At 43.6% G+C, this 24,339-nt stretch overlaps 1 protein-coding gene across 1 annotated transcript in view; it reads left to right on the forward strand.

Moving 5' to 3' along the window:
- Window positions 1-21: 21 nt before the first annotated feature.
- The window catches only part of RASSF8 (Ras association domain family member 8), a 127,636-nt gene continuing 103,318 nt past the window's right edge, over window positions 22-24,339 (forward strand). The window contains exon 1 of the mRNA XM_040234573.1: window positions 22-85. The gene's annotated coding sequence lies outside the window, so the exon portion shown is untranslated. The remainder of the gene's footprint in view (window positions 86-24,339) is intronic.

Genomic DNA, 24,339 nt, shown 5'->3' on the forward strand with positions numbered 1-24,339 from the left:
GGTGGGCTCCGGCCGCCGCCGCGTCCCCAGCGCCCCAGCCGGCCCCGCGGGGCGGCCTGCGGGGGCGGCGCAGTTGCGAAACTGAGTAAGTATTAACTTTACTGGGCGGCCGCGATCTCTGGGCAGCGTCCGGGGACCCCTCCCTCCTCCTCCCGGAGCCTTTGGGCTCTCCCTTCCCCGCCCCTCTCTCTGCACCTCGGGTTTCCTCGCCCGGTCAGCTCCAGCCCCGCCGCCGCCGCGGGCTCCGGCTTCCTCCGGTTCACCTTTTGCCTGCTGTCTCCCCCTTTGCGCGTTCAACCCCGCCGCAGACCCGCGCCTTGACCAAGACTACGAGGTTGTTCCCAGCCTCTCTGTTTCCTCCCAGTGTCCTTGGCCGGGGAGTTTAGAGGCCACTTTTGTTGAGAAGGGAAACGTATGTCTGGCTTCTTTAATATTTTTCTCTCTGAATAGAAATCGGATGCTCGCTTGCCCAGCGTCGGCTTGGTGAAAGCTTAATTCTTTCCTCTGAAACGATGATTGGTTTACAGGTTTTTAAATGTTTGAACAATTAACCATCCTGTTCCTATTCCCGCTTGCCGCCAATCCGTCTGGGGAGGGGAATCCAGATGAGGTGACTTTCAAAGTAATTCGGTTTTTCAGCTAGAAACTTTGAGAGGATTCGTCGCGGCAAGCTTAGTAAGATTGAACCTGAAGGGACGTGAGCTTTGAATGTGAGGTCCACGGGTGGCACAGTGTCTTACAACCCGAGTACCTGGACTCCTAATCGAGTGTTGCGTTGTTATTTTAGCATCCTAGAGCCGCCTGGGGTTGCTAGACCACTACTTTCTCAGCATCAAACGGCATCTTGAGCAGTGCAAGCGTCGGATGTAATTGTCCACTGATCTTTAGGCATTCAGACGGGAAGTGGATGCAGGGCACGTTTCATAGCTGACTTAAACCCGTCAGGTTAGCGCAGTCAATACATGGACGCATTGCATTTTTTTGTTTTTGTTTTTAATCCTCCAGCCTGGTGACAGCGAGGACGAACATTTATGAGTTTTCCAATATAATGTGGCCCAACAGTTCTTCGTTAGATCTGTTTTGTCCGCAGGAAGCCCCTTTAAATATGTATAGATCTCTAATTTTGTGTCGATTGGGTTAACCACCCATTCTGGTAGGAGGCCCCAGGTAGTCTTTTATTTTTGCTTTTTATTTTCTTTTTACTTAAGTCTTTCATGTCTGGTCTGCCAGGAGTTGGCAATCATGTTGTGAAGGAACAGAAAAATGGGAAGCTTTCTTGATGGATTTTCAGCATCCCAACCTTTGCCTGGGTGAGGCAGCAGTGAATGCCAGCTAGCCCTCTGCGGGGAAGCGCTGAATGGACCCGGGAATCAGGAGGCAGGACAGAGAAGAGCTCTGTAGTTTTGGAGGGTGGTCTATGTGAGATGTTATCTTCTCTCCGGCATATTAATTGGACTTTTAATCCTGTTTATCCCCATGGGGAACTGTCCCCAAACCATAAACATTACCTGTGACCATCCCGCATTTAAAGAAGACCAAATATGATTTGATGGTCATTCTTTTGAAGGATCAAACCCAACAAAAATAAAATTTGTAACATAGATGGTAAAAACCTTCCAAAAATCTCCCCTTCCTCATTTTCTCTCCTTTTAAGGGTCTCAAACTGGTTTTCTCAATAAGAGACACAGTTGGCACTAATGCTTTGAATTCTTTCCAGGTTCGTTGATGATGCCTAATTTGGGGGCTTCAGTAGCTAAAGGGGACATCTGAGAGGGAGAAGATCATGAGACTGTGCAGGGAGGAAAGGAATTTTAGTTTGCTGAAGTGTCAGCATGCTGCAGGGAAAAGCAGTTAAAAAGAAGGTAGAATGTTTAGATTGCTTTTAGGGTGCATGTTTCCTGAATTTGGCATTTGATTGAGATATTTGTGAATTGCAGATTTTAGACTATAAGGTTGTGGTATCATTTATTTTTGCCTAACATTTTATTTTTATTAAGGTTTCAATTTTTTAATGTGAATCTCAATGCTTGGCCTTTGTAGCCTCTGTACTGGGTGGCTTGTGTTAATTTTTGACTTGAATGCCTTGGCCATTTTGAGCTGTGATAAGGGTTTGAGAATTTCTTACTCATTAATTGGTCTGTCTTATGTTGATATAGATAATGACTTGAGAGTAAAAATATTGTTCATTATTGAATATTACTGCTCTTTTCATTATGGTTGATTCCTGGAATAATGACTTTGCTTGTTTATTGTACGATATTAAGGTCCCAGATATCTTGCTAGTGTTTAAAACATTGCAAAAATCTTTTGCAGGTAGAAATGGAGCAAGGATGAGAGTGAGACAGGAAAGCATTGTACAGCATAACTCTGAGGATGTGGATTTTAAAACTAATGTATCACCTGTTTACTTTCCTTGAATGCTAGCTTGCTCCAGCCCTAAATAGATTTCAAAATTCAGAGTGCAGAGGTAGTTTCCAAGAGCTCTCTATAGTGGAAAGAATGCTTATCCCATAGCCAGCCAGCCAGACTCGGGTGGTAAGTGTAACTTTGTTACTCCAGCTGAATGAGCTTGGTGGAGCTGGTTCCACATCTGTGAGCTATAGTTTGCTTTCTGTAAAATGGGGATATCATTAGTAAAAGTGATGCCCGACACATCTTAGCCAATTTATGGCAGTATCTGCAACTTCTCAAAAACCAAGCTCAGGATTAATCCACTTTTCCTCCTCTGTTCCTCCTCTGTTTTTCATCTCATCTACCTAATGAGTGGCTCAGGCTGGAGTCGTCTTCCACTAGGTCTTTTGTTCTGTCACCCCCACCTAGCCAGTTTGTCACAAAGTCCTGTCTACTTTTTCTGGCATAATCTCTTTGAAACCTGATTTCAGTCTCCACTGGGCTCCCATCTTAGTTCAAGCCACCATCCTCATTCCCCACTGCAGAGACCTGCTGCTCACGCTCTGCCCTCCTTCCAGCCCTTCTTCCCACCAGCAGCCAGAAAGAGAAAAAAGAAGTCACTTGCTGTTTAAAGTCTTCAGAGCTCTTCTTCTTGGGATGAAATATAAAATCTACAAGGTCCTGTGTGGTTTGGCAGCGTCCCCCATCATCATCTCTGGTCAGCCGCAGGATCCAACTTTACAACCAGCTCAGCTAGGGCTAGTGCTGGTGGTCTGTTTTGGGATCACCCCCTCGTAGAATTTCTCATCCTCTATGCTGGTTCTGATATTCTCTATAAAGGTCTTCTCTGAGAAGGCCACTCTTAAAGTCATGCAACTTAGAACCCCTTTATTGTCTCCCTCATAGAGTTAGCTTTTCCTTAATGCTTACCACAATTTATAATTATTATTTGTCTTATGTTTCTCTCATGTCTTTGAGAGCAGAAATAATGCCTGGTTTATTCACTAGTCTATAGATACCAGTGCTTCTTGTGTGTATAGTAAATGCTTAATAAACATTATTGTAATGAGTAAGATAGTAATACAAGTTGTGATTTGTATATTGATTGCCTTCTTTATCACTGTTAAACCTACTTCTCCTAACACAAAAGCCAGGCTTGGTTATCTCCTACATTCCTTCTTTGCTGGTTTTATGTATACCATGAAATAACTTTTGCACATATCAGGTAAAATGAATACATTGAGGCTCTATGGAAAATTCACAAATAAACTGAGACATCTTTTAATTAGTGTTACTCTTGTGATTTTCTGTAGATAATCCTTTTTTCTAAGTACATCATTAAAGGGATTAGGTTTTTTTTTCTTTCAGTAATCCTGTGCTGATGAAAAAAACCTTACCATGTCATATTACTTTGCATGTCATGTGATAACATGTTAGTCAGCAGCTGTGGATTACACAGTGATCGAATTCAAAGGGAGGAAGGACAAATTGGTAGAAAAAGGAGAGCTATAGGCCTGAAGATGCCCAATGCTGTCCAGGTGTTGCTGTAACTTGTATAAATAACTAGGTATCGCTTGGCCATTTAGTTAAGGTAGAAAGGTAGTTGCTTAAAAATGGGAGCCACCTAGAGGTATGGAAGTTCTTTTTCCCCTCTCTCTAAAGCATTCCTTATTCTAGCCAGAAAAGTCTCATGACTTTCCAAGGCCAAGGAAGGCTTAAAGCTTTGCGTGTTTTTGTCATGTGGTTGCTCTTTACAAAATATTCACTTGATGCACTATGACTCTGAAGTATTTATGTCTTTATTAATGTTTCTGGCCTCTACTTCTTGCATAATCACCCACATGTTCTTTTGACTTTAGTTTTTTAGCACTTTGATTTCCTTTTAGAACTTGCCCCTCACACCCTCAGCATGCAGTAACTCCAGTTCTTTCCCAGTTTTGTATCTGGTAGGTCACCACGTATACAGGGAACTTAGGAGTTGATTGTAGGATTTATCTCTTTGCACTCAACCTCTAGTTTTCCCCTAAATGTTCTGTATCTTTGTGGTTTGGACCCTGAGTTTTTGCCACCTAAAAGTTGGATGCCTTCAGGTGGGGAGAGTAGAACAAGGGAGATGAAAGCATTTTGAGCCTCTTGTTATGTGCCAAGCTCTGGGCTAGGTGCTCTTATGGAAGAGAAGTGGGTAGTTTACCTGGTTAACATCATGAAAAGGTATCTTCAGCTTTTCATACATGGGCTTCACTCAGGAGATTGTTCTTGTCATTCCCTCATTTTCCCATCTTTTATTTTCTAGTCAAGAAGCCATGACAAGTAGAAATGCCCTCTCTAGCCAGACCCTTTTCCTCACCTTGATCCTTATTTAAACCTGCTTTTCCTTGTATAAAAATACTGGGAGTGGAACTGAAGAGGGGTGCATGGTGTGACATGCCTTTGTGGGAAGGCTCTGTGTCCCAGGATACTCGCACCCTGTGTGTGTGTGTGTGTGTGTTGTGTGCACACACTCAATCATGTCTGAGTCTTTGCGATCCCATGGATTGGTAGCCTGCCAGGCTCCTCTGTCCATGAGGTTTTTCAGGCAAGAATACCGGAATGGGTTGGCATTCCCTTCCTCAGGGGATCTTCCTGACTCAGGGATCGAACTTGTGAATCCTGCATTAGCAGAGGATTCTTTACCATTCGCACCACCTGACCTCTAGCCACCCTGTGCTGGAGAAGAAAGTTACTGTTGAAGCCCTTGTGTATACATGTTTACTGGCTACTCTGCATGACCTTGGAGCCCAGAAAAGGTCATGCAGAGTAGCCAGTAAACATGACTTTATTTTTCTGGGCTCCAAAATCACTGCAGATGGTGATTGCAGCCATGAAATTAAAAGACTCTTACTCCTTGGAAGGAAAGTTATGACCAACCTAGATAGCATATTAAAAAGCAGAGACATTACTTTGCCAACAAAGGTCCATCTAGTCAAGGCTGTGGTTTTTCCAGTGGTCAGGTATGGATGTGAGAGTTGGACTGTGAAGAAAGCTGAGCACCGAAGAGTGGATGCTTTTGAACTGTGGTGTTGGAGAAGACGCTTGAGAGTCCCTTGGACTGCAAGGAGATCAAACCAGTCAATCATAAAGGAAATCAGTCCTGAGTGTTCATTGGAAGGACTGATGTTGAAGCTGAAACTCCAGGACTTTGGCCACCTGATGCGAAGAGCTGACTCATTGGAAAAGACCCTGATGCTGGGAAAGACTGAGGGCAGGAGGAGAAGGGGACAATAGAGGATGAGATGGTTGGATGGCGTCACTGACTCAATGGACATGGGTTTGGGTGGACTCCAGGAATTGGTGATATACAGGGAGGCCTGGCGTGCTGTGGTTCATGGGGTCTCAAAGAGTTGGACACGACTGAGTGACTGAACTGAACTGAACTGAACTGCATGACCTTGAAGTTGCCAAAAGCATTTTAGCACCAATAGCATTTATTACCTATTTATTTCACAGCTTTGCTATAGGATTTAGAAGACTTATTTTTGGCAATTTTTTTGGTCACATTCAAATATATCACAGATCTCACTACATTTAACTCCGGTGCTGTCCAAGTTTTATGCATGAAGAAAGGCATTTTCTCATTCAGAAGTATATGTTTTATTCTTTGTTTTGATAAGAAATCAGATAAAAATACAGGTTTTAACAAGAGAGTTTTGATAGTTTTCCATGAGGTTTTATTTATGTGGGCAATATATTTTGTCACTCTTGTTTACCGTCATTGGCTTCTGAGTGCTAAATCATGTTCATCTTTTAATAATAGTAATTTTCATATTGGAAAATCAAAAATAACTTGAGATTACGTTATTCTTCTAGATATAAGTTTATACATTGAAAAAGTTAGGGGGACTTCCCTGATGGGCATGGTTAATGCACCTTCCAATACATAAGGGTTTGATCCGTGGTCGGGGAACTAAGTAAGATGCCATAGGGCAGCTCCTCGTGTTATATTCTACTGAGTAATGACATACAATGCACATTGGAAAGAGTAACACTTCAGTTAAAAGCCAGGCTGGACCTGGGTAGCCTTAGAAAAGTTACGATACTGGCCCAGCCTCATGCCTCCCAGTCTTTAAATGGGGCTACTGCTTTGTCACTCAGGGCTGGTTTGGAATAAGAGAGATGTCTGTGTGTATGTGGAAATGAAAGAGTGTGAAGTGTCTCGGTGAGGAGTTGGTGCCTTTCCCCTGACCCAGCTCTACTGAACTCCGTCTGAGCTGGCGGTCTGGACAGGCCTCGGGGCTCTTTGGAGAGACCTCGTTGTAAGCCCTCTGCAGCCTGCCCAGACCGATGGTCAGGGGCACCTGAGTTAGAGAGGACACTGTCAGTGTTAGCCGTCCAGGGTGCGAGTAGAAAGTTTGCCAGGTGACGGGGGCGGCCCTCCCCACCCCCACAATCTGGAGGCAGCCATCCCCACAGCCTTCTCCATTGATAACACTTCCCCTCATTGAATTTCTTTTTCTTTTCTTTCTTTAAAACACACACACACACACACACATTTATTTATTTGTCTGTGCCAGGTCTTAGTTGTGGCATGTGGGATCTAGTTCCCTGACCTGGGATTGAACTCCAGCCCCTGTATTGGCAGCGCAGAGACTTAGCCACTGGACCACCAGGGAGGTCCCTCATTAAATTTCTATCTCAGTTTTCCTGAGTTCCTTATCCTCAGCCTGGAAAGAACATGCCCAAGTCTCTCTTGACTTTCCTGCTGCTTCTGTCTCCTTTCACAGCCTCCTTCTTACAGGAGTTGTCTTTGCTTATTACTTCTGCTACATTACCTGCCAACTCACTCTCCAAAGGTGCCATTTCTTAGAAACATATTTTTGCCACAGGCACCAATATCCTAGTTGCCAGAATCAATGGGAGCTTTTCAATATGAAAACCCCAATACGACCAAAGTTCTCTGTAGCATGTTGACACTATTGACCTCTCTCTCTTTGCTTCGAAACTTCTCCTTGGCTTCCTTGTCACCGCTCTTTGTTCCTTCATTCAAAAATAAACTGCATGCCCTTCCATGTGTGGGGCTGTAATAGAGCACAAAACTCACGGACTCCAGTTCTCATGAAAAGTGTACTCTACCAGGGGCAGTTAGATAATAAATGAATGAGGAATTGTACACTCATTTTACAATGATAAATGTTTTGGAGGAAAAAATAGGAGGGTGGAGGAGTTGAGAATACTAGGGTGGGAGCAGAGATGTAATCTGGTACTGGATGGGCAGGAAGTCCTCACTGAGGAGAGCTCATGAGTAGAGACAGTAATGAAGTGAAGGTGCCGACCCTGTAGCTGTCTGGAGGAAGACACTCTCCAGGTTGAGGGAACAGTGAGTACAGAGACCCTGGAGCAGGCACATAGGGGTGTGCCCATCAGAGTAGCCAGTTGTAGGAGATGAAGGAAGAGAGGTAGTGGGGACCCCTGTACTAGGGCTTCATTGGCTGTGACATGGATTTGGGGTTTTACTCTTGGGTAAGAAGACAGTTGACGGTCTTGAACAGAGGAATGTATGAATTGGAGAGTAACATGGAGTAGTCGGCAAGAGCATGAACTCTGGGGCTGGCTGGCTGGGTTGAAATTCCAGCCCTGCACATACTGGCTCTGTGCCCCTGGAGTAGTCCGGTAACTTCTGCGCCTCACTGGTAGAGTTGGATTAGGAATGACATCTATCTCCCAGTGTTCTGAGTAGTCAGTGAGTTCATGCTTGTAAAGAACAGAGCATGGCAGATCGTAAACACTGTAAAGGGTGAGTCGCTCCGTTGTGTCTGACTCTTTGTGACCCCATGGATTGTATCCTCTGTCCATGGGTTTCTCCAGACAAGAATACTGGAGTAGGTAGCCATTCCCTTCTTCAGGGCATCGTCCCAACCCAGGGATTGAACCCCCAGGTCTCTTGCATTGTGGGCAGATTATTTACCATCTGAGTCACCAGGAAAGCCCCAAACATTACAAAATTACTTGTTAAATAAAATAGTAATGTTGAAAAGGTTCACTTTGCTGTCTTGTAAAAAGGGAAATTAAGAACAGAAGCAGGACACAACTAGAGAGTCCGTAAACTGCAACAGAAGATCCCACACAGCCAAATAAATGAGTAGATAAATATTCTTTAATAAATGAGTAGATAAATTTCCAAAATGTGGAAATAGCCTAAGTGCTCATCAGTGGATGAATGGATAAAGGAAATGTGGTGTCCATATTCAGTGAATATTATTCTGCCAGGAAAAAGAAGGAGACTCCATCATTTGCCACAACATGGATGGACCTTGAGGACATTATGCTAAGAGAAATAAGTTAGAGTGAGACAAATACTATATGATCTCGATCTCACTTATATGTGCAGTCTTTTACAGTTGCACAAATAAGGGGTGGGGATGGGGGGGCATGAAATGGGTGAAGGTAGTCACACAGTACAAAAATAGTTATAAGTCCCGAGGGAAGTCATGTACAGCATGGTGACTTAATAAAAAGGAGAGAAAAAGAATGGACAGGAAGAGCAGTGAGGAAATGACTGCAGTAATTCACGCCAGGGATGGAGTAGTAAGGTGCTAGAGGTGTAAATGGAGAGAAGGGTCACACAGTGGTGTGTTTGGACATGGGGTTGACCTGTTGGCTGGAGGGGAGGCTGAGATTTGCTTTTCCTTCCATCTCTCATCTTTCAGACTAAACATTCTTTGCCTTTTCCTCTCCTTTTTGACCAGAAGCTCCCAAACACAGGTACCATTTGGAGATACATGGGGCATCTTTTGGTTGTCACAGAGTCCAGGTTACAGGTATTTCCAGCGTGTAGCGGGCAGAACCTGGACCACGTGGTGAAGACATGTCCCTTGTATTTTGTTAGTAGCCTCCTGGTTGAGAAAGGCTGCTTGAGACCTCCTTCCTACCTTCCCTCCCTGCCCCCCACACCTATGATGTCTTAAAATTCAGTTCTATGTAGAGAGCAGGGGGCCTCTGAGCCACCTGGAATATTTTTTTCAAAATTCTGTTTGTTTCTGTACTGTGACTTGCAGACCCCTCTCCACAAAACACACAGCAGTTCCTCGGGATCAGCATGCCGCTTGACTTCTTCCTTGATGCTTGACCTGGCTTTGTGGCACCCTCATCCACCTTGTTCCTAATCTTGGCTTTCCTGTACCGCCTCACCTTGACTAATTCATCTAGTCCTGAGCACCCTTCTGGATAGCTCAGGAAATCGTTTCCATTTCTCCATCATTCACTACCCTAATTTAGCATCTCTCATTTGGACTGCTGCCACGTCACTGGTCTCCCTGCCTGAGACCCATTTTCTGCATATCACCAGAGCTTTTGGATACATGGATCTCACTGACTTGCTGAAAACTCCACTCTGTCACTGCCTGCAGGCTTGAGTTCAGACTCTTTTGCAGCCCACAGGACCTGTGAAATCCGCCGCTGGTCTCCCACCCTGTGGCTGCCCTGCCTCCCAGCTTGGCTGCCCTCCAGCTTTCCCCTGTCATCTGGACAAGCCAGGCTCTAGCAGAACTGAATTAACATGCTGTTTCATGCACTGATGCTGAAACATCTAAACGTGCTATTTGATCACATGAAAAAAATGGTTCAACCTTTCCCTTCCCTACCAAAATACCCTTCAGCCTGGCTAACCTCTGCTCCTGAAGGAGGTGCTCATTCCCTCAGGAGTCCGTCTTGCCTTCCTTCTCTACCACACGCATGTATATTTTTCTCCTTCCTTTGCATTGTAATTTCAGAGGCTCTCTACTTCAAACAGCTGAGCTTCTGAGGGGCTCTTCTTAAGCTCATTTGTTCACAGGTTCAAAGTGACTAAGAAGACTCTAAGCTTGCAGTCTCCTGATCCGGTTCAAGGAGTGTAAGTTGGCTCTTTGAAGGTTTATAGCGCATTCTGCCCTTGCTGCTGGATGTTCTGTGTGGCATCACTTTCTGAAGTGGAGCGGCTTTGTCCATATTAAAAATCTCTTGAGGCAGGTGGCTCCTCCACGGTCTCTTTGGAGCCCTGGGGAGCCCCTTAGTAGCCTTTGGAGTCCAGGGTCACTCATCACCTCCTGGTTTGCAAGAGCCTCAATGGGCTCAGCCCTGTGTGCTCAGCCTTTCTGTTCTAGAGCAATTTCCTTGCGCCAACTTTCCACCTTTGGTTCTGATCATCCTGTTGTGTTCAGGATGGAGAAGCTTCTGAAGTTCTTTGGTTAATTATGACTGCTAGGTTATAATAGATATAAGTTAACTTTTTTCACTTTCGCCCCATTCATCCTTTGCTCTTCAGGCTTCTTCCCAAATGTTTTCTACCCTACTTAGCTATTTTTATTAGCTCTCCTTTTATGTTTGTCATATTTGCGTCTATTTTTTATTAGCACTTTAAATGTGTTGTACTTTTTACATTATCAGATATGATGGGATTAATAGTGTTTGTAAAATTACTTAAAGTGTATTTTAAAGACAGTAAGCATCTTTGTTCACAGACAACAGACATGAAGGCACCCACCCAGGCCAAGTCTTCAGAGCTTGGCTCTGGGGCCGGTATTTGTTCCCATCTGTACAGTTGTGATTTGAAAGCTCAGGAGGAATTGGGGTTTGTTTCATGTTACCTTTCCTACTAGACTATGGTTTCCTGAATGCAAGATCTGTATTTATGTAATCCTCCACCAACGGTAAACTTTGATGGGAGGAACTTGTTTGATTCTCACTAGATCCTTAGGACTTGGATCAACACACTAACTACTAACAACAACACTGTTAGTTGTTGGATGAATTCTAGCTAACATTTATCCCCTCAAGAGGAACCATGATAAACTGCCTCTTAAGTATTTAGCTGTGCAGACTAAATGAAGAGTTGGAATATAGCTGACTGAATCATTCATTTTATATGGATGACTGAGATGATAACTGAAATCTAGGTTTGTAGGAAAGAAGGTTTTCTTTGGCTTCTGGAAACACTTAAACAAATAATAAGCACTTACTGTGTTTAGAAGGAAGGTTCTGTGGAGGTTGCAAGGAAGGGTAATGTGGGTCTGTAGTTTGGGGAAGCTTATTACGAACAATGAGGGTATGATAAGTGATTACATGTGGCAGAATATGCTGTAAGATAAATATTATAAATATATAAAGGAGAGCAGGAGAGTGCCTAAGTGACTGAAAGGGTAAAGGCATTCACTACAGCAGTATCTGTAATAATCAACATTGGAAACATCTCAGTGGTTAATCGCAGGGCACTGATGCAGGCACCAGAGAGACTGTCACACAGCCATTAAAAGTGTTGATGAAGCATTTCTAGTAACTGGGGTAAGTGCATATGCTTTTTGTTACTGAAATGACCGAAGATAAAGTTTTATATACAGTGTGATCATAATTTAACAATGGAAAAAGAAGCACCAGGAAGAAAACACCAGAATGTAAACATTTTGTCTGACTTCAAGCATATTACAAGCATGTATGTATGTTTGTACATTTACAGCTGTGTACACATATGCATGCATGTCATAAATTAAGCTTCATTGAATGTTCACACATGAACATACTCATGCAACAAGTGCCCAGATGAAGAAATAGGATGTTACCCTCATTCCCACAAACCCCCATGTGCTCCTGACTCCTAATGGCATTCTCTAGCTCTGAGTATTTTTTGTTCCTTTTATAAACGGAATCAGACAACATGTACTCTTTAGTGTCTGGTTTCTCACACTCAACGTTTTGTGATTCATCCACATTGTGTATGATTGTAGATCGTTTATTCTCATTATTAGGGATGACTGTCTAAAATCATTTATTTATTTATTTTTGGTTTGGCTGGGCTTCACTGCTGCATGTGGGCTTTCAGTAGTGGCAGAGAACAGGGGCTGCTTCTCTTGTTGCAGAGCACAGGCTCTAGTGCCTGGGCTTCAGTGGCTTCCGCTTGCAGGCTCTAGAGCTCAGGTTCGGTAGTTGCTCCACAGCACGGGGGACCTTCCTGGCTCAGGGATAGAGCCCGTGTCCCCTGCGTTAGCAGGCAGATTCTTACCCACGGTACCACCAGGGAAGTACTTTACGGATGACTTAATCTTACACTTTCATCTTTTTTCTGTGTTTTCCAGAATTTTCTATAATGCGCATGTATCTTACAATCAGAAAAAGCATTTTTTTTTTTAAAGAGCAGAGCCAATTTATTTGTAAAGTGCTAGTGTAGACTCAGTTGGTCAATTAGTTTAAACCACAGGACGTGTGAAGGAGAGTCGAGAAGGTAGGTTGAGGCTGTCCTGAAACGTGGTACAGTACAATGTGAACTCAGCGTTAGGAGACCCAGATTCTGTTTTGTCATTTAGTGATCATGGGACTGTGGACACATCCTTGAATTCCTTAATTCCTTTAACCTTCAGTTTGCTCATCTATCAGTCATCTGGGTGTAATGATATCTTCCTTAGAAACCTGGCATGGGGATTAACTGAGATAACAATGATGAGTCTGTGAAGTGGTCTGCCAGATGGTGAGGTCCTTCATTTAAAATTTGGAGTTAGCCACAGACTTTGTGTGCCCCGTGCCGGGGCCCCAGGTTCAATCCCTGGTCAGGGAATTGGATCCCACGTGCCGCAGCTAAAGATTCTGCATGCCACAACTAAGACTCAGTGCAGCCCAATAAACACATAAACATTAAAAATAAATGGGTAAAGTTTGGAGTTAGAAAGGGCAGATGCTCGGGGAGGGAACTCCTGTCCAGTTGCCATTCGTTTTCTCTATGAAGTGAGGTGGGGGTTATTCGCAAGTGAAAGTACATAGCTTTGAGGTGGGGGTCTGAGCACAGCAGAGAAGCTTTGGGGCGGGCAGTGCAAGTCCTCAGTGAGCTGGGGATTCCAGGGAAAGTAGAGGGAGAGTTCAGCCTTGTTGAGGGCCCAGCTATGGTGGGAGCATAAATGTGCAGGCAGTGTATGAGTTTTTCTTCTAGAAGCTCCATTTATATGTTTTACTTGGGCTAATATTCAACCAATTCTTCCTGACCATACAAGTGGTGGAGGTAGAAAAGGGAAGGAGGGAGAAAGCCACCTGACACGTAAGAGGGGCCATGACCAATCCACCGAGAGAGCGCTGTCTGATTATAATGTGAATCCCGTAAAGTCCATGGTGATTTGGACTGCAGGTTATCTTTCTCCATGGTATTTACATTAAAAGGGAAGGCTAAGATTTTAGTCTCGCCCACAACACAGGCAGGGAACTTCTATTAATATGGGTGTGCCTCAGGAATATTGTGGGTTTAGTTCCAGACCACTGCAGTAAAGCAAAGTCATATGAATTTTTTGGTTTTCTAGTGCATTTAAGGTTGTGTTTACACTATACCATAGTCTATTAAGTATGCAATAGCATATGTCTAAAGTGACAAATGTACATAATTTTAAAATATCTTATTGCTAAAACGTTAAGTATCACATGCACCCTCAACAAGTCATGTCTGTCTGCTAGTGGAGGGCCTTACTTCATGGTGGATGGCTGCTGCCTGATCAGTGATGATCATTGAGGTTACGGTAGCTGTGGCGATTTCTTAAAATAAGACAACAATGGACTTTGCTTCATTCATTGACTGTTCCTTTCACAAATGAATTTTCTGTAACATGCAGTGCTGTTTGTTAGCATTTTACCCACAGCAGAGCTTTCACAACTGGGGTCATTCCTCTCAAACCCTGCCACTACTTTGTCAACCAAGTTGATATACTAATCTAAATCCTTTGTTGTCATTTCAACAGTCTTCCCCAGGAGTAGATTGAGATTTAATTTCAAGAAGCCACTTCCTTTGCTTGTCCTTAAGAAGCAACTTCTCACCCATTCAAGTGTGGTCATGAGATTGCAACAATTCAGTTACAGCTTTGGTTGATTCCCTGATGGCTCAGACGGTAAAGCATCTGTCTACAATGCGGGAGACCCGGGTTCGAGCCCTGGGTTGGGAAGATCCCCTGGAGAAGGAAATGGCAATCCACTCCAGGACTATTGGCTGGAAAATCCTATGGACAGAGGAGCCTGGTAGACTACAGTCCATGGGGTCACAAAGAGTCGGACACGACTGAGGCTTCACTTTCTTTGGGCTTCACTTCTCGTTTTAGTTCTCTTGCTGTTTCTAGCACATCTGCAGTTATTTCCTCCACTGGAATTTTGAATCCCTCAAAGTCATTTATGAGGATTAGAACCAACTGCTTCCAGACTCCTGTTTGGAATGGATGTTTGACGCCTTCCCATGAACCATGAATGCTCGTAATGGCATCCAGAATTGTGATTCCTTTCCAGAAGGTTTTCAGTTTATTTTTCCCAGTTTCATCAGAGAAATCACTACCTGTGGGTGCCATAACCATCTGAAATGTATTTCTTAAATCATAGGACTTGAAAACCAAAATTAGTCCTTGATCCATGGGCTGCAGAATGGATGTTGTGTTAGCAGTCTTGAAAATAACATTAATCTCATTACACATCTTCATCAGAGGTCTTAGGTGACCATGTGCAGTATCAGTGAATAGTAATATTTTTAAAGTAATCTTCTCTGCCCCCCGAGCTCAAGAATAGGCTGAAAATATTTAGCACACCATGTTGTAAACAGATGTGCTATCATCCAAGCTTTGTTGTTCCCTTTATAGAGCATAGGCAGAGTGGATTTAGTGTTAATTCTGAAGGGTCCTAGGATTTTCACAACACTAAAGAGCACTGGCTTCAGTATAAAGTCACCAGCTGCGTTAGCCCCTAACAAAATAGTCAGCTTGTCCTTCAAAGCTTTGAAGCCAGGCATTGACTTCTCCTCTCTAGCTATGAAATTCCTAGGTGGTATCTGTCTCTAAGAGAAGGCTGCTTCAGCCACACTGAAAATCTGCTGTTCAGTGTACTCATTTTCATGAATTATCTGAGCTAGATCTTCTGGATTACTTGCTGCAGCTTCTGCATCAGCACTTGCTGCTTCACCTTGTCCTTTCATGTTACAGAGACACCTTCTTTTCTTAAACCTCATGAACCAACCTCTCCTAGCTTCAAACTTTTCTTCTACAGATTCCTCACCTCTCTCAGCCTTTACTGAATTGAAGCGAGTGAGGGCCTTCACCTGGAATAGGCTTTGACTTAAGGGAATGTTGTGGCTGGTTTGATCTTCTAAGCAGACTGTTAAAACTTCATATCAGCAATAAGGCTGTTTCACTTTCTTATTTCTCTGTTCACTGGAGTAGCACATTTAATTTCGTAAAAAAACTTTTCCTTTGCATTCACAACTTGGCTTACTCTTTGGCCCAAGAGGCCTAGTTTTTGACCTGCCTCTGCTTTCAACATGCCTTCTTTACTGAGCTTAATCATTTCCAGCTTTGGATTTAAAGTGAGAGACATGCAGTTCTTCCTTTCTTATAAGCACTTCAGGGCCACTGTATAGTTATTAACTGGCTTAATTTTAATATTGTTGTATCTCAGGAAATAGGGAGGGCCAAGGAGAGAGAGGAGGAGGGCATGGCAGCCCACCCCAGTATTCTTGCCTGGAAAATCCCCATTGAGAGAGGAGCCTGGAGGGCTACAGTCCATAGGGTCGCACAAAGTCGGACACGACTGAGCAACTTAGCACACACTCAAGGAGAGAGAGAAAAACAGGGGAAAGGCCAGTGGGTGGAGCAGTCAGAACACACACATTTAGCGGTTAAGTTCTCCTAAGAGCAGGCTTCACGGTGCCACTAAGTAGTAACATCAGAGATCACTAGTCATAGATCACTGTGGCAAGTATAATGGTGAAAATGTTTGAAATATTGTGAAAAATACATAAAAATGACATAGAAACAATTCTGTGGAAAATGCTGTTGGAAAAATGGTGCCCATAGGCTTACTCAAAACAGGATTGCCCCATGACTTCAATTTGTGAAAAATGCACTATCTCTGTAGCTCAGTGAAGTGAAGGGCAAGAAGATGAAGTGTGCCCGTATTATGTTTTCTAGCTCTGCTGCTGCTGCTAAGTCATTTCCATCATGTCCGACTCTGTGCGACCCCATAGACGGCAGCCTACCAGGCTCCTCCGTCCCTGGGATTCTCCAGGCAAGAACACTGGAGTGGGTTGCCATTTCCTTCTCCAATGCATGAAAGTGAAAAGTGAAAGTGAAGTCGCTCAGTCATGTCATGTCCGACTATTAGCCACCCCATGGACTGCATGCAGCCTTCCAGGCTCCTCCATCCATGGGATTTTCCAGACAAGAGTACTAGAGTGGGGTGCCATTGCCTTCTCCTTTCTAGCTCTGAGAGTCCTCAAGTTACTAACAATTTTAATTATTTGAGATCTTTTCAAATAGAATAGGGTTTCAAAGGCCAGACTGGAACCCTGTTCATGGGTAGTATTGTTTCTGTGGGCACGTGCTAAGTCACTTGAGTTGTATCTGATTCTTTGCGACACTATGGACAGTAGCTCACCAGGCTCCTCTGTCCATGCGATTCTCCAGGCAAGAATACTGAAGTGGGTTGCCATGCCCTCCTTTAGGGGATCTTACAACCCAGGGATGGAACCTGCATCTCTGACATCTCCTGCATTGTCAGGTGGGTTCTTTACCATTAGAAATCCCACCTGGGATTTCTAAAGGAGTGACTGGTAAAAACTGCTAGGGATGCAATCTAGCTTGTCAGCTTCTCCCATGGAAAGCAGCGGCTGAGCAGCTCACCCCGAACACATTGTAGAGCTTAGGGGTGTGTGTGTCTGTGTGTGTGTGTCTGTGTCTGTGTGTGTACGTGCACGCATGTGTGCACACACACTCAGTCGTCCAGTCCTGTCTGTTTGCGACCCTACAGACTGTAGTCTGCCATGTGCCTCTGTCCATGGCATTTCCCAGGCAAGAATAATGGAGTTGGCTGCCATTTCCTTCTCCAGGGCATCTTCCCAACCCAGGGATCAAACCCAGGTCTCCCATTTTGGCAGGCAGATTCTTTGCCACTGCCCCACCTAGTAAACAGGGAAGATTAGCTATTTGTAGGTAAACGAGGTTTAGTTCAATTCAGTTCAGTCACTCATTCGTGTCCAACTCTTTGCGACCCCATGGACTACAGCATGCCAGGCCTCCCTGTCTATCACCAACTCCCAGAGTCTACTCAAACTCATTTCTGTTGAGTCGGTAATGCCATCCAACCATCTCATCCTCTGTCATCCCCTTCTCCTCCCGCCTTCAATCTTTCCCAGCATCAGGGTCTTTTCAAATGAGTCCGTTTTTTGCATCAGGTGGCCAAAGTATTGCAGTTTCAGCTTCAGCATCAGTCCTTACAATGAATATAAACAAGGATGGTAGTTTGTAAAGCACCTTTACTCATTGTTGATCCCTTCAGACAGCATCTGTTGAGGGCCTGTGGGCTGGATATGCAGAAGTGAAAAAGAACCAGTCTTATCTTTGAGCTCCTTTTTATCTGGGCTGAGCCTTTGAAGAAGTCATTTTTGGAATGTGATAATGATCAAGTGGAGATGTGGGATCCTGGGGGAGGGGTTGGAAGTGAGTACTGCTAGAAAGGTGGTCCTTAGTCTGTCTGAGGAACTCAAGGGGAGGTTTAAAAGGAAAGTTCACTCTCTGAGTGAACTGAGACTTGAGGATGAAAAGGCTCTTTCTCCCGTGTGTCTTCCATACAGATAAAATAGCAGGTACAAAGGGCCAGTGTGGGAGGGAGAACGTGGCCTGTTGGAGAACTGCAGCTAGTTGTGGTGTCACTAAGGTTAGATGGGCATCATGGAGGGGGGAATGGCAGGAGCTCAGCATAGGAGTCATCCATCCTCCCCGGGGGAAGGGATATCACCTTGCCCTGAAGTTTGTTTAGTTTTTTGTTGATGACAGTGTTGGTTATGAGAAACACAATTTTTCCAACCTGCATTAAGAGTTCTACCTCTTCCGATTTTACATTGGGAAATGTTGAGATTGTTTCAGAATTAGCCACGATTCTGTGCCTCCAAGTTCAGTGTACTGAGGTCACCTTTTATTCAGCCGACAAACATTCATGAAGCATATGTGAAGTCCAAGGAATTTTCTTTGCTGTGGATGGTAATACAGAGGCAGGAAACGGCTTCTGCCTTTCAGGAAGCTTACAGTTAACAAAGCAAACTTGAACTTTCAAAAGCCTCCTTATGGAAATAAAGATAATAGCAAAAGCAAAGAGGAAGGGCTTGTTCCTTACAACCATGGAAAGCAGAGAAATCTATTTAGAAGACAGTTCGCTCTGATCATGGACTGAAGGACCAAAAGAAATGTGACAGGTGGACAGTGGTGAGAAGGTGGGCCCAGGGCTGGAAAGAGGAGCTCGGTGGAGGCCAGCCCAGGATCGTAGGTATGTAGAGTACCCTTGGGACGTAGCACAGTGTCTGGAGTCACTCAGTCTGGGGGTGGTGTTGGGAGTAAAGAGAAACAAGGCTGAAAATGTGGCTGAGCCCCAACAGTATCTTACCTGCTGCACTGAGGAATTTGGACTTTATTGCAAGCTTTTTGAACAAGTTTTGTATGGGTCTTCTCTCCATCCCAGGCCGTCACTGTCTCTAGTCTCCTATCTACTGTGTTGAAAGCAGTACACCTTGGGATTTCCCTGATGGTCCAGTGGTTAAGACTCCTGGGGCTTCCGATATAGAGGAAAGAGAAGTGAAAGTGTTAGCCGCTAAGCTGTGTCGACTTTCTGCCAGGCTCCTCTATCCGTGGGATTTTCCAGGCAAGAATACTGGAGTGGATTGCCAAGCCCTCCTCCAAGGGATCTTCCCAACCCAGGGATTGAACCCAGGTCTCCCACATCATAGGCATATTCTTTACTGTCTGAGCCACCAGGGAAGCCCCCCACTACAGGGGACATAGATTCAATCACTGGTCAGGGAACTAAGATCCCACATGCTGCAGGCTGTGGCCAAAAGAGAAAAAAAAAGAAAAACCAGTTCACCTTATCCTGACACCGAATGACAGGGACTCTCCTGGTCTTGCACAGATTACCAGGAAACTTGTGATTTTTGGTTAGAGTCTGAAGGATGTTTCCCTGGTTGAAGCTTAATCCCTCAGTGTTGATTCTCCTCACTTTAGATTTTTTTCAGAACACAATTCAGTTTTTCTGTTTTTTTCACCCATGGCACACTTATCAGTCCCTTGCAGTTCATGGGGTCGCAAAGAGTCGGACACGACTGAGCGACTGAACTGAACTGAACTGAAGGGTCTTGGATCTGGCAGTCATGTGTCTCTTGGAGGATGTGATCTGCATCTCCCCTGTGAGTATGGCGTGTTTTCCTCTTTTTTAAATAAAAACTTTATTTATTTATTCTTGGCTGCGCTGGGTCTTCATTTCGGCGCAGGCTTTCTCTAGTTGCTGCGAGCAGAGGCTACTCCTCGTTGTGGTGCGTGGGCTTCTCATTGCAGTGGCTGATCTCGGGCACTAGGCAAGGCTCCGTGGTTGTGGTGCCCAGGCTTCGTTGTTCCACGGCATGTGGAATCTTCCCGGACCAGGGATTGATGCTGTGTCTCCTGCATTGGCAGGCGAATTCTTATCCACTGTACCACCAGGGAAGTCCCACAGTTCAGTTTTTCAACCATTTTTGTGTTCATATTTGACTGTTAACAGTTACTGGAAATAGATCAGATAATTTACAGTCAGATAAGTCACTTCCAGAAGCCTAAATGAGTAGCCCAAGATGGTTCAGCTAGGAGAATTTGAGGACGGATTAGAAATAGCAAAGTCAGGACCCTCTTTGGTCCAGGGTTCTTTCCATGAAGTCCTAATGCCATGGCCTTCCATTCCACTGATTCTGACTGCTGATAAATGCATGCCTGCCCTGTTATGACATCAAGAAGATGTTTGCATGGGTTCATCCCCGTTGGGTGTGACTTAAGTATTTTGAAATGGCTGAGATTATGGGTTACATCCATAATCATCACACAGACAGAAATTGACTGGCTTATATGGGAGTTTGCCCATAGCCATCTTATTTTTTTTTTCTCCAAGGAACAGCCTAACTTCTTAGTAAGCATTTATCATTCAGCTGATAATTTTTTTCTGGAAATAACGCAAATCATTGGAATTTTTATTCTTAACCTCATACATTTAGCAGGAAAATTGTTTTTCTGTCTTTCAGATATTTAGCAAGCTAAGACAGTTAAGTGTGTACTACCTTTGTGAATCATTTTTAAGCAATAGGACTTGCCAAGTTAAGTACACAACTTAAAATACTTGTAAGGAAAAAAAAACTGAGAAACTTGCTCTTTACGTATGTTCTTTGATTTTGTCCAGAGCAACAGAGTTGGCCCTTTGAAAGTCACTACTGAGAACAACTAGGTTGTGAGGCAGCTATAAATAAGGGAGAAGATACTTGTTTTTATAATTAAGAACCATGGACATCAAGTTCTAACCTGTAGGATTCCTATAGAGGTGTGGTGGTATTGACCCTGGGAGAGGCTTGGGAGGTCGTTTTACCATATTCTCTTTTAAAAGAGCAGCCCCTGGAGAATAGAAGTGACAGGTCGCATAGTGGTTGATGAGGGACTCAAATTTGCCACACTTCTCTGTTCAAATCCTCAAGTGCTCTCTGTTACCAGTAGGGCCAAGCCTCACTCCCCCACCCAACCTGGCCCTTCTTGTCTCTGAAGGAAGTGTGGGAGATGAAGGCATTTCCTCATCTGATAACAAAGGCACCCAAGAGAGAATAGATAAAAGTAAGTACTTGTTTATCAGCACTGAGTGAACGCAATTTGATGGCATTATATTAATGACAATAAGTTTTAGTCCTGTCTCGGAAATGAAGATGGAACTCCTCTAACATACTATTTTAAAAAATAAAATAGACTCTAATCAAGTATGCAGAGGCTTCTGAGCTTCCAATAGAGAGAGCCGATCTGGAACACTTTGTAAAATTCTAAGGTCAAATCAAGTTATTTTTAAGCTCTTAAATGACTGGGGCAATGCCTAAATATAATACCCATATATATCTGGAAGCCAGACTGGCCAGCCTCTCCTGTTTAGCAAGAATACCTGCAGTGGCAGTCATAAAACCTCTAAGCGCCCTCATTCCTATCTTTATTTATTTAATATTACATTAATTATACACTACTATGTATATAATTTGTAAATAATGATATTAATTGTGTTAATAGATAATAAATATTGTTTCACTTGCAGTCCAGAATGTTTTAGATTTTAGACAGAAACCTGCATGTGTACGTGTATTTTGGTGGGGAGCCAATTCGAAAGCCATGGGATGAGAACCTTAAAAAACAGGCACATGGAAAAAATTCATATCCAGGAAAGAGGCAGGGCAACAGCTAGGCCAGCGTCCTTCAGTTTCAAGGTATAGTCAATATTAAGTTATGAGAGTATTACACACGTAATGGTGGCGCCTTACAGTTTTCAGGTCAGTCTCACATCTTTTAAATTATTTGATTATCAGAGCAAATGTCTGCGAATGGTAGGCTTAAACATCACTCACATTCTCCATGTCAAGTTCAATCATAGAAAGACTACATCATCTAATATAACAGGTATCCAGAACATTCTTCCACAGTCACATTGGTCTTGGCCAACTTCTAGGTGTCTTTTTTGAGAGAATCAGTACATGAGGGTGTCTACAAAAGAAGCCTGAAGCAGCAGGGCTTCTCTGTTCTCTTACAACCTCACAATCAGGTTAAAAGCAAGTTTCAACTCAACTACTACACATGCAGTTGACTTTTAAGCTTTGAGCTTTGTGTCTTTAGGTGTTCTGGTACACCTTTCAAGAAATGCTCACTCAAAACAGAAAACAGCATGGCAGAGAAGGTTCTTGGTCTTTAAGTTACCATCAGAGATTTAGGCTTTACTAGTAAGATCTGCCTGTTGAGAAACCTATATGCAAGTCAGGAAGCAACAGTTAGAACTGGACATGGAACAACAGACTGGTCCCAAATAGGAAAAGGAGTACATCAAGGCTGTATATTGTCACCCTGCTTCTTTAACTTATATGCAGAGTACATCATGAGAAATGCTGGGCTGGAAGAAGCACAAGCTGGAATCAAGATTGCCAAGAGAAATATCAATAACTTCAGATATGCAGATGACACCACTCTTATGGCAGAAAGTGAAGAGGAACTAAAAAGCCTCTTGATGAAAGTGAAAGAGGAGAGTGAAAAAGTTGGCTTAAAGCTCAACATTCTGAAGATCATGGCATCTGGTCCCATCACTTCATGGGAAATAGATGGGGAAACAGTGGAAACAGTGTCAGACTTTATTTTTTGGGCTCCAAAATCACTGCAGATGGTGAGTGCAGCCATGAAATTAAAAGACACTTACTCCTTGGAAGGAAAGTTATGACCAACCTAGATAGCATATTGAAAAGCAGAGAAAATACTTTGCCAACAAAGGTCCGTCTAGTCAAGGCTATGGTTTTTCCAGTGGTCATGTATGGATGTGAAAGTTGGACTGTGAAGAAAGCTGAGCATCGAAGAATTGATGCTTTTGAAGTGTGATGTTGGAGAAGACTCTTGAGAGTCCCTTGGACTGCAAGAAGATCCAACTAGTCCATCCTAAAGGAGATCAGTCCTGGGTGTTCATTGGAAGGACTGATGCTAAAGCTGAAACCAATACTTTGGCCACCTCATGTGAAGAGTTGACTCATTGGAAAAGACCCTGATTCTTGGAGGGATTGGGGCAGGAAGAGAAGGGGACGACAGAGGATGAGATGGCTGGATGGCATCACGACTCAATGGACATGAGTCTGAGTGAACTCCGGGAGTTGGTGATGGACAGGGAGGCCTGGTGTGCTGTGATTCATGGGGTCGCAAAGAGTCAGACACAACTGAGCGACTGAACTGAACTGAGATAATCTTACCCTGTTCATTCAAGGGTAGAAGTGTCTCTGAAACACTTTAGCAAGCTCACTTACTAGAATTATCTAATTTCACCAATGTGATCCTGTTTCTAACACTCATCATGCTAATTAGCAAGCTGCTGATTCCACCAAAGAAAATCCACCCAGTAGGTAATGAGCTAAGTGTCCCCAAAGCATTTGTCTGTTGTAACACCCTCTCAAGTGTGCCCCCCGCCCCCCTCCCCCCTCGGCCTTTGGACAATGCATTCCTTCCCCCATCAGCCTCAGCACTGTCACAGACTAGCACAGGCTGTTTCTGCTGAAAATCTTCCAAGAGTATATTACAGATGTTGAAACTCATCTCAAATATCTTGCAATATCTTGCAAGGTTACATTATTTGTGTAGTCTATTTAATAAAAAAGAGAGGTGTGCTTATTAGCGGTCACATTCGTTTGATTAGAGAATAGTCTCAACAAAATGTGGAAAGTAGGTTTTACCCAAACTATGGTAGCATGGGTAGTACATGTGTATATTATCTGCTTAATGTCTGTTTGCATTATACCAACTTTAGACAGCCTAAAGACTGAGTGAGTCTCAGGTGTAATTTTCGAAGAAAAAATATGGGTTAAAGATTTAAACATTTCTAGCTGAGGTCAAGCTAAGGTTTTGACACCCACACATACGTACAAACACTTTAGACAAGCTACAGCCTGCTGAATGCAATGTGCAAATATTTACATATTTGAGTATGTGGTAGATACAGTTTGGTAGTTAAACTTGATATACATGATTTGGGGAGAGAGGTTGGATACATTACCTGTAGAATAGATGTGAGTCAATGGCATGCATATATATATTTTTTCTAAGTCTTAGTATAAATTTAGCCTATATGTCACTATATTCTATTGCTATCCCTCAAAGGAAAAATATATTGAATTTTCCACTCTACTTACTAACATGTGGCAGTAGTTACCACAGTTGGTAGTAGATGAAGAACAATGACTAGATAAGCTTGAGCTGGAAGCTGGTGAAGAAGAGAGTCAGCTGTGGGGAGCACTCACACTGGTCCCGGCAGGAAGGTAAGTTAGAGAGAAAGACTGAGAGAAGAAGCGCCCTCCCAAACGTGAAGGAGATGGCCTCATATACAAAGAGCTAGCCATCTGCATTGAGGTTGAAGATGGAAGCCAAGTAGGGTAAGGACTTG

The sequence above is a fragment of the Oryx dammah genome, unplaced genomic scaffold (genome assembly GCF_014754425.2).
Source record: "Oryx dammah isolate SB20612 unplaced genomic scaffold, SCBI_Odam_1.1 HiC_scaffold_29, whole genome shotgun sequence".
Classification (NCBI taxonomy): domain Eukaryota; kingdom Metazoa; phylum Chordata; class Mammalia; order Artiodactyla; family Bovidae; genus Oryx; species Oryx dammah.